The following is an 18720-nucleotide window of genomic DNA, read 5'->3' on the forward strand; positions in this document are numbered from 1 at the left end:
GTGGCCCTGTGGCTCCTGAGGCCACTGAAAACCATTAAAGGAGCATCCAGATGTAGATTTGCAAGCACTTCAAGTTTACGTGCCGCTTAATCATTTTAAATGCTAATATTTATACGTGCTGCTTTAACACTTTACAGGACCAGACCTTCAGCTAAAAGCTAAATGGTCTGACAAAAACACTCAGTAAAGTTTATTCCGTCTTTCCGTTTCTTTCCTCGAGTGTCAGGCTGATGACAGTAAGTGGGCTGTGAAATAATAAGTGCAGTCAAAAGAGAGCGTTAAAGTCAGGGACAATGAAGCAACTATAAAAAGCAAAACCGAACGAAGGCGTCGTGTTCACTGTGATGGATCGGCTCCGTCTGTGCACAAAGTTTACCGCACCGAGCAGGAACTGATGGCTTCTGAAGGGAGGAAGATGAGGTGAATCAGGAAAACAAACTGCTCTTATATACAAAAAACAAAGCCAGCACACTCCTCGCCTCTCCTCTGCTGTCTGCTGTTTATTTTGACGCTTTAATTGCATCGGACTGGTGGTAAATTTGAAGGCTCAAATTACATTAGCGGTGTGGCTCCCACCGAGCATTAAGCTGTCACATGCACACAAAAGCTGGAATCTTTAAATCAGCAAACAGCAGCTCAATATGTCAAAAACTTTAAATTACAGCCACTTTCCACCCACTGCTGGGAAAAAATAAAAAGCCCATGATGACTTCAACCTAGTGCAGGAAAATCTATACGAGCCATCCTTCAGAACCAAATAAATCACTGCACAAAGTTCTCGCTTCCAGGTCTAACTTTTTTGTTCTTATTGAGCAGCCAGTTAGTTCAGCGGGCATTACAATAAGTGCACTACTGTGTTATTGATATTTGTTTAACCCTTTGAACTGCCCTCAAAGTCTTTGTTCCAGTTTGGTGTAGCACAGATCAATAAAATTATAATAAAAGACAAATAAAATTACATAATTGAATGAAGCCAGTGACTCATGTTTGCGACAAGAAAAATAATGTTGAATTTACATCTGATATCCAGCATTTTACTTTTTTGATGGCATGTTAGCACTAATGTTACACATATTTTTTCCTAATTACTATATATTATTATTGTTATTGTCATTACTATGAGAAGATGCCTCTACTGCCGACATTTTATGATGAGATTTATGTAAAGAGTATGAAATATATTGTATTTTTTTCCAATAATTTCAAGGCCAACATGTAAATTCTGTGGCTAATGTCATTTTAAATCTCATTCCTTTTTTCAAGTTTTATGTAAATCTTGACGAATCACCAGAATAAAAAGGCAACAATTAGCAAGACAACAAGGAAAGATCGTAAAGTCTACGATCATGGATTTAAATCGGTTACCACGTTCACCAAGCTTTAATGTCTTCTGCAACAGGTTCCAACACAGTTGTTGTGTATTGTGGCATTTTGCCAAACAGCGTTTTATAGATAAACAGAAACCAACGTCTGTTTTGCCTTTCTGCTAGAGGCGAGACAGAATCTGAGAACTGAATGATAAACTTGAGCTTTTACAGTGGACATAGAGGAGTTTGTCTAGATATCTCCATAGTCTAGGATGCACAGTAAGACGAGATTTCTGTAAAATACAGGAAAAGTGATGCAAGATCTGGATATTGTAAACTGTTCAGGAGAGAAAAGCAAGATCCAGCATGTGTTTTTAAATTGTTTTTATATTTTCTTATGGCTGAAACCGGGACCAGGGTCCAATTTCATATTGTTTTATGTGCAAATGTGGAATGATATGACAATAAAGAACCTTTGATCTTGACCTTGACTTTGACCTTGTGTGGCTAGTCTTTACAAGACAAGAGCTTATCAGTTAAAGTGGTGAAATTAGCCCCAATCACAGGGTGATTTTATAAATTTAGTCATGTTTAACGGGTAGTTTACCCCATTTGCATGCTACAATTTAGATAATCAGCAGAAAGCACAGTTGAGGCTAAAGTTACTGTAATTAACTGTATTCTTGGTATTTAGTCTTAAACCCTAGCCTGACAGCGGCGTGACAAAGATGTCAGTTGATTCTCAGAGTTCTAGTAAAAAATCCGAAAGGGTTTTTTCAGTGAATGTGCCAAAACCTTATGGCAGTACTAGAGTGAAAACTGCAGGTGTTAGGATATTGCTCTGGCCCCTGCCCTTCTTCCCCCTTTCTTCCTCTTTTTTCTCCTTTCTTGTTTCCTGATCTCTTTTGGTTTTATCCTGCCTTTCTGGTTCCCTGTCTGTCACCTCTCCATCATGTCTCTCTCTCCCTCCCTGCCACTCACCCTCCTGCTCTACCTGCACTCTACCTGCTGATTACCTCAATGACTGTCAGCTGCAGTAATCAGTAAATTCAGCTCACCTGTCCACAACCTCCCCTCACTATTAAAACCCCGCTCAGTCACTTAGGCTACGTTTATACGAGGACCATCTTAACAGAAAATGCAAAAGTGGCGTCTTGTCATTTCATGTTTAGACGAGCAGTTTTGAAGGAAATCTGCGTATATACGGTGACTCTATAGTGTGTGGAATTCGATTGGATATGCATGCCAGGCAGCTGGGTGGCGCTGTGATAAAACTCCGCCATGTCTACGTGCATGCGTACTATCTCCCTTTTTGGATCTCCGCCGCGGTAAATGTTCATGAATGGAATCTGTACAGATTCTGCACGTTTGTTGGTACGATTCCTGTAGTGTACATAGAGCTACCAGAGTTGCTTGAAGGTACGAAGGATGGAAATAATCACACATCTTTGTTTACGTCCTTGTACCGGCCGGCAAACCAAAGCACCGGTGCACGTATGTGATGTAATCACGTACGCGACGTGGTCAGATCTCGGCAAAGTTTTGCGTTTTGCTGTTTAGACGGAAACGTAACGGCGGAGCGTTTTCAACTTTTCCACTCTGGAGGCCGGTTTCAAATTTTTGTGTGTTCAAGCCCCCAAAATGCCGTCCTCGTATAAACGATAGGGTGTTTCGTTGACATATTTTGACGTTTTTACCTGCAAGTGTCCTCGTGTAAATGGCCCCTTAGTCTCTGTTGGATCATAGAAGCTGTTTCCCCACCTCTGAACTGCTACATGGACTCTTGTGCTCCTCCCCCTCCTGAATTCCCCCCTCTTGGACTCTGTTGCTCTCCTGTCTGTTCTTGGGTTTCCCCCAGCCTGTTTGTTAGTTCCCTCATAGTGTAAGTACCTCTCCTTAGCTCTGTTTAGTATTCGTAGACTTCCATTTCTGTATTCTTAGTTTTGTTTTGTTCTGCTCCCTCTACTTCAGTGCTTAGTTTATGTATTGGTTTAGCTATTTGATTTCATAAAGGTCTTTCATTTATTCTTTTGACTGCCAGTTATCTGTGGCTGCACTTGGGTTCTCTTGAATAAATAACTAGAATACCTTCTCTGGACACCATGTGGACCAACCAACATGACAAAGTTTCCAATAGTTGACAAAATATAGAAGATATCAGGAGATGTTACCTACAAATGATGAACATGTGACCAGAAATATGCATTGATCCATTGAGTAGATTGTTGAGATTAAATGGTGGATCAACAATGCTGCCTTCAATGCTAGAAAATTTAAGTTTTGACAGTTTTGTACACTTGTGCTCTCTTAAATTAGTATTCAAATGTATCAGTAACCTTGCACCTGAACCTCTTCATCAATATATTCAAAGACGGAACGAGAAGCACAGTGGAAGGAAACTGCAGGATTCAATGCCGTAGAACCGCTTTTGGACACTCTGCTTTTTCAATCAAAAGTTGCAAACTTTGGAACATGTTACCAACTGAAATAAAATCAATAACTAATATTAAAACCTTCACAAAAGAAGTTGAGGTGTGGCTTAAAGCAAGCCAGCGCTGTACTCCCATTTAAAGTGTTGTAGTTTGATTTTACTTTTTATTTTCCTTCTTGCATTTGCTTTATAGATTTGTGGGGATTTTTAACTTAATTCTGTAAGTTATGGTTGTATTTGTTTAGGTTTTTTGTATATTGTGCTTTTAAAGCATTGTGATCTTGTATGGTTTGGTTGTTTTTAAAAGCCCAACTAGGGACAGGGGTTGAGATGCTCTAACTAAAACTCTACATGCAACACATCATATTCATGAACCGTATTGAGACTGTTAATTGCATTGTCCCTATTAAATAAAGGCTGCAGAAATATTGCTGTTGAACGTTTACAGAGGCCTCAGTGTCAGTAGATGGTTCATCGTTTCGGTCAATGCTAACATCTGCATCAAGAAGAAGTTCTTATAGTTTCTGGTAGAGTAGATTTTCCTGGGGCTTCCTCTGAGGTGTAACGGACTTTGTCTAAATGTGGATTGGGGTAAATGAGAATTAAAGTGCCTCTGGATCGTTTCACCGAGTCTAAAGCTGCATGTTTGTTCCTGTTCCAGACTAAAAAGCACACTATGTTGGATGCTTCAAGGTCAAAGGAAGTGTTTCCGAAGCTCACTTGAATGCAGCACGACACTAAAGCAGCTCATCGACGGGAGATTGTTCCACGTGAAGATCAAAGCGGTGAGTAGATCACCACGACAAACCGTCAAGCAGCTTCTCATTATGAGGTCGAATTCAGCTCAGTTGTTCATAAGGACAGAAAAGAAATTGTGTTATTTAACCTGCCAACTGTCAACTACGCAAACTTTTTCATTCCCTTAATACTTTCATTTTAATGCGTCATCTCACATTCTCATCAGCTGCTTTGTAGATGTAGAACTTGGTCTTTAGCCACAGCCTGTCAGATGTCTTATAGTGTGATGTCAGGCCTCCGTTGTTGATAGACGACGCAAGATTTTGCTGCATTTCTGTTAGAAGTGTCAAAGCGGAGTTTCTAAAGGTTCTTCTCAGGTGAGATCCAGAGTCTCACAGTTCCATGGCTGCTGCTCTGGCCATGTTCAGACAAAGAATCAATGTTTTTTTTTTTTTTTTGCACCATCTGTCCTTCAAAGCAGAACTCCCACGTGAGGCCAGCACAAAGACACTGGCTGCTATACAGTTCTCTCGCTCTCTCTCTGTTTTTCACACCTGTCTCCTCATGTTGCATCCAATGGCTCTATTTACCATACATAGAAACAGTTTTTTCCCCCTTCTGTTTCGCTTTGAGAAAGTTTGACTTCCAGGAGATTCGGATGGCTTGACATTAATTATCTCAGTGGTTTGTTGTAGTGGTGTCTGCTTTTTGCTGTTGGTGAACATGTCTGATCTGTTTTTGCTGCTGCGTTTGTGGATTTATCCAAAACATTTGATTCTATTGACCACCATATGCTGATATGCAGCTTACACTACTGTTCAAAAGTTTGGGGTCACCCAGACAATTTCATGTTTTCCATGAAAACTCACACTTTTATTCATGTGCTAACATAACTGCACAAGGGTTTTCTAATCATCAATGAGCCTTTCAACACCATTAGCTAACACAGTGTAGCATTAGAACACAGGAGTGATGGTTGCTGGAAATGTTCCTCTGTACCCCTATGGAGATATCCCATTAAAAATCAGCCATTTCAGATAGAATAGTCATTTACCACATTAATAATGTCTAGACTGGATTTCTGATTCATTTAATGTTATCTGCATTGAAAAAACCTGCTTTTCTTTCAAGAATAAGGACATTTCTGAGTGAACTCAAACTTTTGAACAATAGTGTAGATAATATTGGTCTTGACTATGTCATGGAAATGGTTCAACAATTACTTGTCTTATCGTCAATCTGAATTTTTGCCTCTGTCAAAAGGAGTTCCACAAGGTTCAATCCTGGGTACAGTTCTTTTCGCAGTTTGTGTTGATAGTATCTCATCCGCCATAACAAACTGTTCTGTCTATACGCAGATGACACGACTCTGTACTGCTTTTCGGATACAACAGTCAGCCATTCAATCAACTCTTGAGCACTTGCAGAATGCATTGTTCCAATTAAAACTTGGTATTAATGCTAAAGAAGACTAAATATAAGCCTTTCTCGAGATTCAGAGAATTCCCTGAAGGCATCACCACTTTGACCAGGCAAAACATCAAGAGAGTTTCCAAATATAAACATTTAGGCATCTATCTGGACCAAAAACTCATATTTAAATCTCATATTGAAATGTTAGTCTACATGTTACTACAGGAAATGTGATATTTTTACACAAACAGAGCTACGTTTATTGCATTGGTTTGTATTTATCTATAAAATGCTGATTGGCAGCGGCTTTCTAACATTAGTAACTAGCTGCTTGTCTTCATTACAGTTCAACAGTGTTTATTTCATAGATTTACGTGTACTTTTTTTTGTCTCTTGATTGACCATGACACTTCAGTGGAGCAGTTTGCACTTGAATAGTCTGACTCAGAGGATGTAGGCTGCAGGTCTAAACCCGCCATCGGCTGCTCATTTCAGTTGACTTTCTCCTTTTTGCTACGTCCATGACACCATTTTCAAAATCCACTTCAGTACAGGAAACAACCACCTCTGGGCAGCACACTGAACATTAGCCCTGCTAGTCTTTTTTTTTTTTTTTTTTTTTTTTTCAGAGGATAATATCTCCCTGCATGCAAATGTTCCACCACAGGGACATCCTTTCCTTCGATCAGTCTCAGATGTTTGGTTTACAGAGGTTTTTACCTTAAACTGGTAGTGAGGTTAAGCCAGACCGTTGTGGACGACACTAGAGTAACGCACAGCTCATATTATGTTTTTTTCTTTTCCCTCTCTAACTCTTTGTTTCTGCAAAGGTCAGCTGCACAAATATGCATGTCGGCAGTCACAAAAAATACAAATTCGACATGAAAATCTTTGGTCCTGCCATGGAAACTTAGCCACTTCCGTTCCAGCACCTGCATCCGTCTCTGTCACAGAGACAGGGGTGATGCTGGAGCTTCAGAGACTTTGCTCTGGGAAGGCAGCTGGCCCAGATGGTGTATGTCCAAGACTGCTTAAAGACTGTGCTGCACAACTGTTTCAACCTCTCCACAGGATCTTCAACCTGAGTCTACAGCTGGGGCAGGTGCCTGCTCTATGGAAAACATCCTGTATTGTACCAGTACCAAAAATCAAATGTCCGGCTGAACTAAATGACTACAGACCTATTGCTCTGACCTCACACATAATGAAAACTCTGGAGCAGCTGGTTTTACGTCTCCTGAGGCTTGAGGTCAAAGACAAACTCGATTCCTTGCAGTTTGCATACAAAGAACACATTGGAGTTGATGATGCCATCCTCTTCATGCTTCACCATATCCTGTCTCATCTGGAGAAACCTGGAGTTTATGTGAGAATCATGTTCTTTGATTTTTCAAATGCATTCAACTCCATCCAACCCACCATCCTCAAAGACAAGCTCACAGAGATGGGAGTGGATCCTTCCTGTGTTTCATGGATCACAGATTACCTGACAGGAAGGCCACAGTTTGTCAGGCTGGGGAACTGTGTTTCTGCGACATTAATGAGTAGTACTGGGGCTCCACAAGGAACAGTCCTGGCCCCATTCCTGTTCACTCTGTATACATCTGACTTCAAATACAGCACTGAGTCCTGCCACATTCAGAAATACTCTGATGACACTGCTATCGTGGCATGTATCAGAAATGGACATTAAGCTGAATACAGAGATCTGATAAGTGCCTTCAGTGACTGGAGCCACAAAAACTGCCTGCTACTCAACGCCTCAAAGACAAAGGAAACTAGATGAGCCCTCAGTAGAGGGCAGAACCACGCCCTCTACTCATGCCCAAAATAACAAAAACAAGATGCAAAATAACAAAGACACAAAATGACACAAATTGATACAAATGAGACACAAAGTGACGCATATGAGACACAACTGCAAAAAAACAACAAACATGACACCAACTACACGAGATGCAAAACAAAAATGAGACACAAAACGAAACAAGACACAAAAATGAGACACAAAATGAAACAAGACACAAAAATGAGACCTAAAATAAAGACACAAAATGACGCAAATGAGACACAAAGCAACAAAAGTGAGACACAAAAGAACACAAATGAGACACAAAATCACAAACACAAGACACAACAAAATGAGACACTAAACAAAAATGAGACAACGCAACAAAATGAGACAAAACAAAAATGAGACAAAACAACACAAAATGGCACAAATGAGACATGACCAACACAAGACAAAACAAATTTTGAAAAGACACAAACGATACAAATAAGGCACAAAACAACACTGATCTGGAAGGTTTAAGTAGATGGTATATGTCAAAATAACATCTAGATAAATACCAGGAAACGACAACACAAATCAATTTTGTAGACTTGAGTTGTTGATGGTTTTGGAGTTGTGGCTGATCGGTGCACGTTCCAAATGTGTTTCCTACTTGAATGCTAGTGGCTAATTTCTGATCTCAGAGTTGTGAATACGTGGGCTGTCCTGTCATTTGGTTGGATTCGCTGCAGTGCATGAAACTTTTTCTAATTGACTGTGTAACAAACAGGATGTCGGATATTGATAGTTGTTGGCAGTCATGATGTCCAGCATCCAGCCAGGCTCGGTGTAATTATAGAGCGGCTTGTATTGGTGGGTACTGATGAGGATCTGCCAAGTCGAATCTGAAATTTCCAGCCCTGTTGTAATCCCACGTTTTGTCTTGAAATTTCTCAGTAAAGGCAACATAGCGGCAATTATTTCCCACTATATCCTAAGAAAAACCAGCCATCTTTACGTCATAGCATATAGTACCACTTGTTCCTATTAATTCAAGTGACATTAGCCTGCTCATTGCTGACAGGGCTGCCATCCGGTTGCAGTGTTCGGATTTTGAAACATTTCTTCTGTTAATCAAGTCTTGTTCTTCAAGTAGACGACCAGGTATTAATTGGCAGCTACCACAGTCCCAGCCAGCACTCCTGCGACATTAATGAGTAGTACTGGGGCTCCACAAGGAACAGTCCTGGCCCCATTCCTGTTCACTCTGTATACATCTGACTTCAAATACAGCACTGAGTCCTGCCACATTCAGAAATACTCTGATGACACTGCTATCGTGGCATGTATCAGAAATGGACATTAAGCTGAATACAGAGATCTGATAAGTGCCTTCAGTGACTGGAGCCACAAAAACTGCCTGCTACTCAATGCCTCAAAGACAAAGGAAACTAGATGAGCCCTCAGTAGAGGGCAGAACCACGCCCTCTGCTGGCGAAAACCCTGTCCTCCCTATACAACTGATGCAATATGTATCAATTTTGATCATCTTACGTATCTCCCTCCCTACTTGATCTGCTGACCTGTAACTCCACAACTGAGCAGGGGACCTTAGACTGATCTTTTGTGCCAAGTTTGATTATCCTGACTTCAGCGGTTGCAGAGATATTGGACTGGACATAGCCACATACATACATACATACTTGCCCAGCCAGATACCGCACCGAATGCAATAACCCCGCCGACGTACCCGTCGGGCGTGTTTTTTTTTTTTTTTTTTTTGGTTAATGATCATAGATTTCTGCAGATCCAAACCCCCGCTTCAGCCAGTGAACACTTGTGGCGTGGACATCAAGCTGGTGACCTCATATAAATATTTAGGTATCCACCTTGATAATAAGTTGGACTGGTCTACAAACGTAGACTTCATCTACAAAAAGGGCCAGAGCCGACTTTATTGCCTCAGAAGACTTCGATCACTAGACATCTGCAGTAAGATGTTGCAGATGTTTTATCAGTCTGTGGTAGCAAGTGTCCTGTTTTATGCTGCAGTCTGCTGGGGAGGCAGCATAAAACAGAAGGATGCAAGGCGTCTGAACAAACTGATTAAAAAAGCTGGCTCTGTGGTTGGAATCGGATTGAACACATTGGAGGATGAGGTGGAGAGACGGGCACTGAACAAGATGGAGGCCATTCTGACCAACATGGATCATCCACTTCACATCGGAAAAAACATGTGTGGACGACTCCTATCCCTGCGCTGCAAGACCGAAAGATTTAGGAAATCTTTCTTGCCATCAGCAGTCAGGCTATTCAATTCAAAATTAAACAGATAAGGACCCTGACAACTGAATTTCCCTTCGGGGATGAATAAAGTGATTCTGATTCTGAAACAAGATCAGGAGTGGTTTCTGCAAATTTGTGTACATGAAAGTGACTAGCAGTTGTAGGAATTATGACTCCTGTGTTAAAGCAGTGGAGACAATGCCTTTTAACGGAGCCATGTAGGGAGAAGGTCTATGGAAAGAGTGTTGGGCCCAATCACTGGAGCATATAAGGATTAAACTAAGTCACTTTTTAGACTGGAGATCACAGCTTCTTTCATGATTTCTTTTTAACAGGACCACAACATGGTCGTCTTATTAGCAAAATAAAATTAATCACCCTAAAGCGATGAGCTAAGCTGTGTTTGTACCAAACTGTAAACTTCCTGTAAAACTCATGTATTTACTTAATTTTTTTATGCAAATCAGCCATCAGTGTTTGAACCAAAAACAAATTCTAAAGAAATAGAAAGTTTAAAATTTTTTTTTAATGACCTCAGTTTCTGCTTCGTTAGCGTATGATTTCAGTTTTCAATGATTATGCCCTAATTATGCAACATAAGCCCAGATCCTTAAAGCCACTGCAGACTGAAGAGCTTTAGTCTCCTGATAATTATTGTTAAATCATATCCATTTGCCTCACTCCAGACCTGTTATCTCGCTCTTTAATTGAAGCATTTAGCTTGTTTGTGCGTTTTATCCTCAGACTTTAATTATAGGTCTTGTATTGTTCATTTTGAGATAAAACGGTTTATCCGAGAGCCAACGCTCACTGAGTTCAGTCAGTTCGGGTCCTAGAAGTTCTAAATTGGTTCTTACAAAGATAAAAGAACAAAGATACATTTCAGACAAGTTTTGAGTTTCTTTTTGAACAGGATCGTGGGAATTTGTGCATCTCACCCTGTTGATGAGACATGATGTCCATCTGGCTGATGACTCTGCTCTTGTATCCATTCAGAGTGCTCACACACATTCATGTTCTCACTCAGGATAAAAAGGTCACGTCTCTCCAGTTAATTAGTCTCTCCATCTTTCCTCTCCTCTTCTAGCTCTCTTCCTTCTCTTGTCCCTTCTTTCTTTCCCTCTGCCACCAGATCACGAAGCGAGTCTTGACGTCCTGCTTTTTCATCCTTCTTGCTTGACAAATGTGTTCACACATTTGTTTTATCAGAGGTGTCAAACTCATTGTTAGCTTCAGTTTGATCTCCACTGACCAATAAAATCACAGCATAAAAACCCATAAATCACCACAACTCCAAATCTTTACTTTGTTTTAGTGCAAAAAAGGTATTGCATTGCCGTCTGTTTCTTTCAGAATGGGACCTTAATTTACAAAATGAAAAACATGGGGTATTTATGAAGGCTTTAAATGAGCTACTGAGGCCATATACTCGACAGGAAAATGTTTACTGACTTAACAGGTAAAAGGAGAAATCAGGTCATAGTCTCATAGATTTCTGTACAGTAGACGAACCATATGAGTCGCCCCCTGGTGGCTGTTAGAAAGAATGCAGGCGTAATGCACTCTGGAATTGGCCAAATCCATTTTTTTCCTTGTCAAGGTCGAGGGCTTTTTTTTTTTATTTTTTATTTTTATACACAGTCTGATTTGGTGTCCACAGTAAGATGTATTCAATGCTGTTTTCATCATCCTGCTTTATTAAACTTGCACAACAACTTTTCTTTTTGAGATATTTAGCTTGTTAGCTCTCGTGTTAACAGCTAGTTCATTTTGCAAAACTCCTGCCTGAATAAAAGCTGGATGGTGCAGAAACTTGATTTGAATGACACTTTCTTTTTTAAATCACTGCTGGTTTATTTTATCTGTATTTTCTGCAGAAATGAGCCTCTGGAGAGCTTTCAGCATATTAAGTTTAACACTCGGTTATATTTTCTGCATGTTTAATTTCAGCTAATACAGCAACAGTTTGTAAACTGAAACCAGCTCATTCATCTCTCCCTAAACACCTCAGAGCATCGCTTAGCGGATTACTCTCGTGTTTGTTTTTCTCCTGAATCTTTCACATATTAGGACCAAAATTATTACATTCTGAGTTTGTGTCTGAGAAACACCGTGAATGCAAGAATAAAGAAGTTACAGCATTTAATGCAAAAAAGAATCCTGACCTGATTGCACATTATGTTCAGGAAGAATTACTGAAGGCCGAGTGTTTCTGTAAGTTCTTTATTAAATAAATGTACTCTGGAACAAATAGAATAGTGAATACTGAAAGGCATGCTGATGGAAAGCAGGATGTTGGAATTCACACAGACATGAATGCAAAAATAATGAGAATTGCAGTAAAAGAAAAATGAAGGAACTTGTTTTGAATAAGGAAATATTTGGATTTGTTGGGGTTTTTTGTAGGATTTTAATCTTAAATTTGAACTGATTAGGTAAATATTGTATGTATTAAGAATTTATATTATTTATTTCTTATATGGCAGTGTAGGTTCTTAACCACGATAAATTAGTTCAATTATTTGTGTTACGTATACATATTTTAGCGTCTTAACCTTAATTTTTTTTTTTTACTCTTTAGGTAATCTTATTTTAACCATTTCTCTTTTGAAGACCATGTTAGGCCAGACATATCTAAAAATTTGTTGATTGCATCAAATATGTTTTTTAAAACATATATATATATATATATATATATATATATATATATATATATATATATGTACACACACACAGTGGGTATGGAAAGTATTCAGACCCCTTGAACTTTTTCACTCTCTGTGTCAATGCAGCCATTTGCCAAAATCAAAAAAGTTCATTTTATTTCTCATTAATGTACACTCAGCACCCCATCTTGACAGAAAAAACAGAAATGTAGACATTTTTGCAAATTTATTAAAAAAGAAAAGCTGAAATATCACATGGTCATAAGTATTCAGACCCTTTGCAGCAACATTCATATTTAACTCACATGCTGTCCATTTCTTCTGATCCTCCTCCAGATGGTTCTGCTTCTTTATTGGAGTCCAGCTGTGTTTAATTAAACTGATTGAACTTGATTAGGAAAGGCACACACCTGTCTGTATAAGACCTTATAGCTCACAGTGCATGTCAGAGCAAATGAGAATCATGAGGTGGAAGGAACTGCCCAAGGAGCTCAGAGACAGAATTGTGGCAAGACACAGATCTGGCCAAGGTTACTTCAAACCTTGAATCTAAAATGATGCAGGGAAAACACAAATACACTTCATGTAGAGAAAACTTAGGATGCGCTTCTCGAAGCTTTTTTTAACTCGAGCTTTTGGGGTGTTTTACTCAAACAAGAAGAATTTACTGTATTTCACATCTTTCTTTAAAAAAATATCTTAGAGCATCACATCCTTGCTTCTTTATCACACTTACTTTCCTGCTGTTGCCAGGTGACAGGAATTTTTTATTTATTTATTAATATTGTGAGAAAAAAAGCCTTTCAATTAGGGCCTGTAGGTATATTTCTCTTTTCTGTGCAGCTCTGTTGATCGGTGCTTTCTGCTGCAGTATGGTGGTCATGAAGGAGCCAATTCAATCAGTTAGCACAGAAGCACTTCACTCCTCTCCACGCTCTCCGCTTAATTATCCTTTACAGCACTCGAGGTCGTCGTTTTCTATGAATCGTGCCGACTTTCTTTTAAAACGCCGCCTGATACGGTGACTTTTAACGACAGAGGACACCGTGCAGATTGAAGAGCGACTCGGGAGGTCGCAAATGTTTTCTGTGAGCCGCAATGCAAACAAAACGGCCGTTTTTTGGAACGCAGCGTCTGTATGTGATGCATTCATCGCAACAGGAGAGACGTTTACAGCGCTATGATGCAGTTCAAATTGTCTGTAGTTTCCTTTGGTACACAAACGAGACACAAAATGGCACAAATGACACGCATTGCAAATACGAGACAAAATAACGAAAACAAGACGCAAAATAGCAAAGATACAAAACGGCACAAATGAAACAAATTGATACAAATGAGACACAAAGTGACGCATATGAGACACAACTGCAAAAAACAACAAACATGACACCAACTACACAAGAGATGCAAAACAAAAATGAGACACAAAACGAAACAAGACACAAAAATGAGACACAAAACAAATAAGACCCAAAAATGAGACAAAACGAAACAAATAAGACACAAAAATGAGACCTAAAATAAAGACACAAAATGACACAAATGAGACACAAAGCAACAAAAGTGAGACACAAATGAGACACAAAATCACAAACACAAGACACAACAAAATGAGACACTAAACAAAAATGAGACAAAACAACACAAAATGGCACAAATGAGACATGACCAACACAAGACAAAACAAATTTAAAAAGACACAAACGAGACAAATGATACAAATAAGGCACAAAACAACACTGATCTGGAAGAAGGTTGGATGGAAGAAGTAGATGGTATATGTCAAAATAACATCCAGATAAATACCAGGAAACAACAAAACAAATCAATTTTGTAGACTTGAGTTGTCGATGGTTTTGGAGTTGTGGCTGATCGGTGCACGTTCCAAATGTGTTTCCTACTTGAATGCTAGTGGCTAATTTCTGATCTCAGAGTTGTGAAGACGTGGGCTGTCCTGTCATTTGGTTGGATTCGCTGCAGTGCATGAAACTTTTTTCTAATTGACTGTGTAACAAACAGGATGTCGGATATTGATAGTTGTTGGCAGTCATGATGTCCAGCATCCAGCCAGGCTCGGTGTAATTATAGAGCGGCTTGTATTGGTGGATACTGATGAGGATCTGCCAAGTCGAATCTGAAATTTCCAGCCCTGTTGTAATCCCACGTTTTGTCTTGAAATTTCTCAGTAAAGGCAACATAGCGGCAATTATTTCCCACTATATCCTAAGAAAAACCAGCCATCTTTACGTCATAGCATATAGCACCACTTGTTCCTATTAATTCAAGTGACATTAGCCTGCTCATTGCTGACAGGGCTGCCATCCGGTTGCAGTGTTCGGATTTTGAAACATTTCTTCTGTTAATCAAGTCTTGTTCTTCAAGTAGACGACCAGGTATTAATTGGCAGCTACCACAGTCCCAGCCAGCACTCCTGACAAGCTGACGGATAATCGGGATACACAGACCTTTAAACTTTGGGACACATTTGACAACCGATCACCCCACCTCCACTGGGTGCATAAACCCAAATTAGCTCCTCACACTGCTGGTATTTTTGCTCAGACAGGAGACAAGTGTCACCAAATATCTATTTTCTGCATATTTCTCATCAAACTAGCATTTAGATCTATTGAATATTAGACAGAGATAACTCACAAACCTGTATGACCCCTGTGAACAAGTAATTGCCCCCTTGAACCTAATAACTTGGCAGCAACTACTGCAGTTAAATGTTTGTTCCAGTTTGTGATCAGTCTTTTCCATCACCGTGGAGGAATTCTGCTCCACTCTTCTCTGTAGAATAGTTTGAATTCAGTCACATTAGATGGTTTTAGATCATGAACTGTCCTTTTACGGTCTTGTCACGGAATCTCAATTAGATTCAAGTCCAGACTTTGACTCCAGAACCTTCATTTGGTTCTTTCTGAGCCACTCAGAGGTGGACTTGCTGGTGGTCTTTAGATCTTTGTCTTGCTGCATACACCATTAGATAGACTCTCCAGAAAAACGCGATTATGCGATCGCATGAATTCCCGCATTATTCACCAAAATGCCGCTGATTATGCTGGGGTCAATTATTTCCCAAAAGGCCGCATAATCCCCGCAAAACGGCGCATAATTCCCGCAAGAATCTCACATTTCCACGAAAAAAAGGAGAAATATGTGGGTCCCGCTTGATTTCACAATTTCCGCATAAAATGAGAAAACTATAACCAATATAAATGGAGTTGTGAGTTTTTATGTGACGCCTGGCCTGACGTCATCAGTTCGCGCATTCACACACACATTAGAAGCACGAGCTGATGCGGAGCGCGGCGCCAGTGTTGCCAACTTAGTGACTTTCTCGCTAAATCTAGCGACTTTCCAAAGCGTCCTAGCGACTTTTTTTTTTGCCAAAAGCGACTAGCCACAAATCTAGCGACTTTTTCTGCCGTTTTGGAGACTGACAGGAAAACTCGGATCATTCTGCAGTTACTGTTTTCAACGAGCAGCAGGTACTGCTGTGAGCTTCTCCCCCTCCCAAAGCACAGGCTGTCAGTCCAGTATCCCCGCAGCAGTCCCAGTGTCTGATTAGAGGACTCATCCCTCCGCGGCCAGACGGCAGATGAATCGCACATATTTTTGCATATTTCACAACTATTCGCATACTTTGCAACTTTCCGCAATTTCCCCTCATAAAATGGCATAAAAACCCCGCATATTTATTCGCATAATCAAGGATTTTAGTCCCCATAATCAAGGATTTTAGCCCACATAATCAAGGATTTTTGCCCACATAATCAAGGATTTTTGCCCGCGTTTTCGTGGAGGGTCTAATTAGAGTTGAGCTTTAGGTCATGAACTGGCTGGATGGAGAAACTGAACCCAACTGATGAATGAATTTGGTCATTTTGTAGATTAGGACCTCAGGGGGCAATTACTTTTACTCATCTTTTGGGTGATCTTTGTCATATATTAAAGCTAATTTGATGATCTGAAACATTTAAGTGTGACAAATATGCAAAAATAGAAGATTTCAGTAAGGAGGCAAATACTTTCTCACAGCACTGCATGTCTGAACATCAATGCTGATTGGTTCAACTTTGAGAGAACATCAAGCACAGATTTCCAGCCCTTTCTGGCCACATTGTCTCTCTGACATCACCACCAACAAGTCCAGGTTTCCTTCCCCTATGTGTTCAAACCACTAGAGTTCAGTCTAATAGCTCCTTTTTGTCGTTGTATTGGTGCACTTGGAGTTAACTTTGCAGTTAAAGCTGTTGGATTCTGCACAGAAATGGAAATGTTGATTTGTTTTGAGCAGTGGAATGATGTCTTTTGTTATCATGATGTGCACACAGCTTGATTCCTCGCAGTTTGTCCAGATGGTTCATGGACCAGATGATTTATTTTTTATTTTGGTGGTTTAAAACTAAAAGTGACCAGAAAAGATGACTGTAGAAGGGCTGTTAAGGTTATAAAGGGTTTTCTTCTACATGTATCTGGATTGTAATTGCTAATCAGGTGGCATTCAGAGAAAATACCTCTATAATTTGTAAGAGGATGTAAAATGCTATTAACCCTTCCTCTGTAATTCCATGTCAGAATGTGTTATTAGCTCTTCTTCTCTGACTTTACAGGCGTCAAACTGCCTGTTCGTCCTGATATCTGCAGATTGTAAGCGGCTCGTTTAAAGCAGGGATGATTAGGTGGCATGATAATGGCTGGATGTACTCCAGCTTTTATGTTATTCTGTCACGGAGGGATATATTCTGCAGCTGAATGTAGCTTTGTTGCCAGAGAAAAACACCAGCTGGGAACTGAGCGGCTGCCAGGAGGAGGAATTCATTTTATTGAGCTAATCTGGACTGTAGGATGTTGGCTAAGTAACATGATGTAATGTTTCTGCTTCATTTCACAGAGCACACGTATTTGAGAATTTAAATCTCGCTGCCTCAGAGTCGGGCTGTAAGTTCAGTGACAGTAAACGATTAAATATCTGATCATTGGATCCGATATTCAGCATTTTTCTGAATTTGTTTTCTGATTGGCTTCTTGTTAAGACTAACAGCCAATCAACAGTGAGTGTTAAATGTTTAAAAATATAGTTTTAATTGAAACAAATGAAAAACATAAAGTTAAAGAGGGCATTTATTTTGTTGGAATTAGTTTTCTTATTCTGATTTTTGAATTTTGACTTGTTTTGCTTCACTTTAATTTGATTTTTTGCTTTATATTTAACAACAAATTATTTACATGTTTGTTTAACCACGTTACATATTTATTTGCTCATTTACTTAATATTTATCCATTAATTTACATATTCATTTTTAAACACGTATTTACATATTTATTTGCCTATTTACTTTATTTATCCATTTATTTTCATATTTATTTAGCTATTTATTTATGTTTATTTATTTACCCATTATGTATTTACCTATTTATTTGTTTATCTAATCTTATTTGATTGAATTTGGTCTAATCTGGTGTTTCCTCGTTGCACATGTTATTCAGTATAATATTTCCTGAGTTTCAGAGTCATTCAATTTGGTGCTTGTTTCTGATTGGCTGCATGACTGACAGCCAATCAACAGCGAGGGATAAATGTTAAAAACTTGTCTTTAATTTAAACAAATGGAACACAAATTTTAAAAATGCAAATTTTTTTGTGTCGAAATCCGTGTTCTTCTCGATTTAAATTTTTACTGCAGATGTGTATCGACTCCAAACTACTGCTTCGGTCTCCTTAAAGACTATTAATCAGAATCAACCTTGACAAAAAAAACAGTCATCTTATTGTTTCCATAGTCAACACTAATATTTTGACTCCTGGTGCTCAAATATTACACAGAGCCTCTTTAATTCTGTGTTGACTTCACTTTAGATGGAGTTTTAATGGTTCATCCTTAGAATTAACAGCTGAGGTTACATATATATTTGCTTTATGATGAATTGGTTGACTAAAAATTACTTCTACTGTTGCAGCTCACAGTAAAAACTAGTTTTTCACTCATCTTCTACATTTGTGTCCAAACTTTGAACGGCTGCATAAGCTCAGACAACTTTTCACAAATTTATGACCATAAATAATGATCACAAAAAGTTCTTCTCGTCCTTGTA

General features: G+C 39.2%; 1 protein-coding gene across 3 annotated transcripts in view; it reads left to right on the top strand.

Moving 5' to 3' along the window:
- Positions 1-18720, top strand: part of htr2cl1 (5-hydroxytryptamine (serotonin) receptor 2C, G protein-coupled-like 1) — a 250892-nt gene that overhangs the window by 101580 nt on the left and 130592 nt on the right. For all 3 annotated transcript variants that reach the window (XM_051944157.1, XM_051944156.1, XM_051944158.1), the window contains exon 3: positions 4400-4523. The gene's annotated coding sequence lies outside the window, so the exon portion shown is untranslated. The remainder of the gene's footprint in view (positions 1-4399; positions 4524-18720) is intronic.

This window comes from Acanthochromis polyacanthus, chromosome 23 (genome assembly GCF_021347895.1).
Source record: "Acanthochromis polyacanthus isolate Apoly-LR-REF ecotype Palm Island chromosome 23, KAUST_Apoly_ChrSc, whole genome shotgun sequence".
Classification (NCBI taxonomy): domain Eukaryota; kingdom Metazoa; phylum Chordata; class Actinopteri; family Pomacentridae; genus Acanthochromis; species Acanthochromis polyacanthus.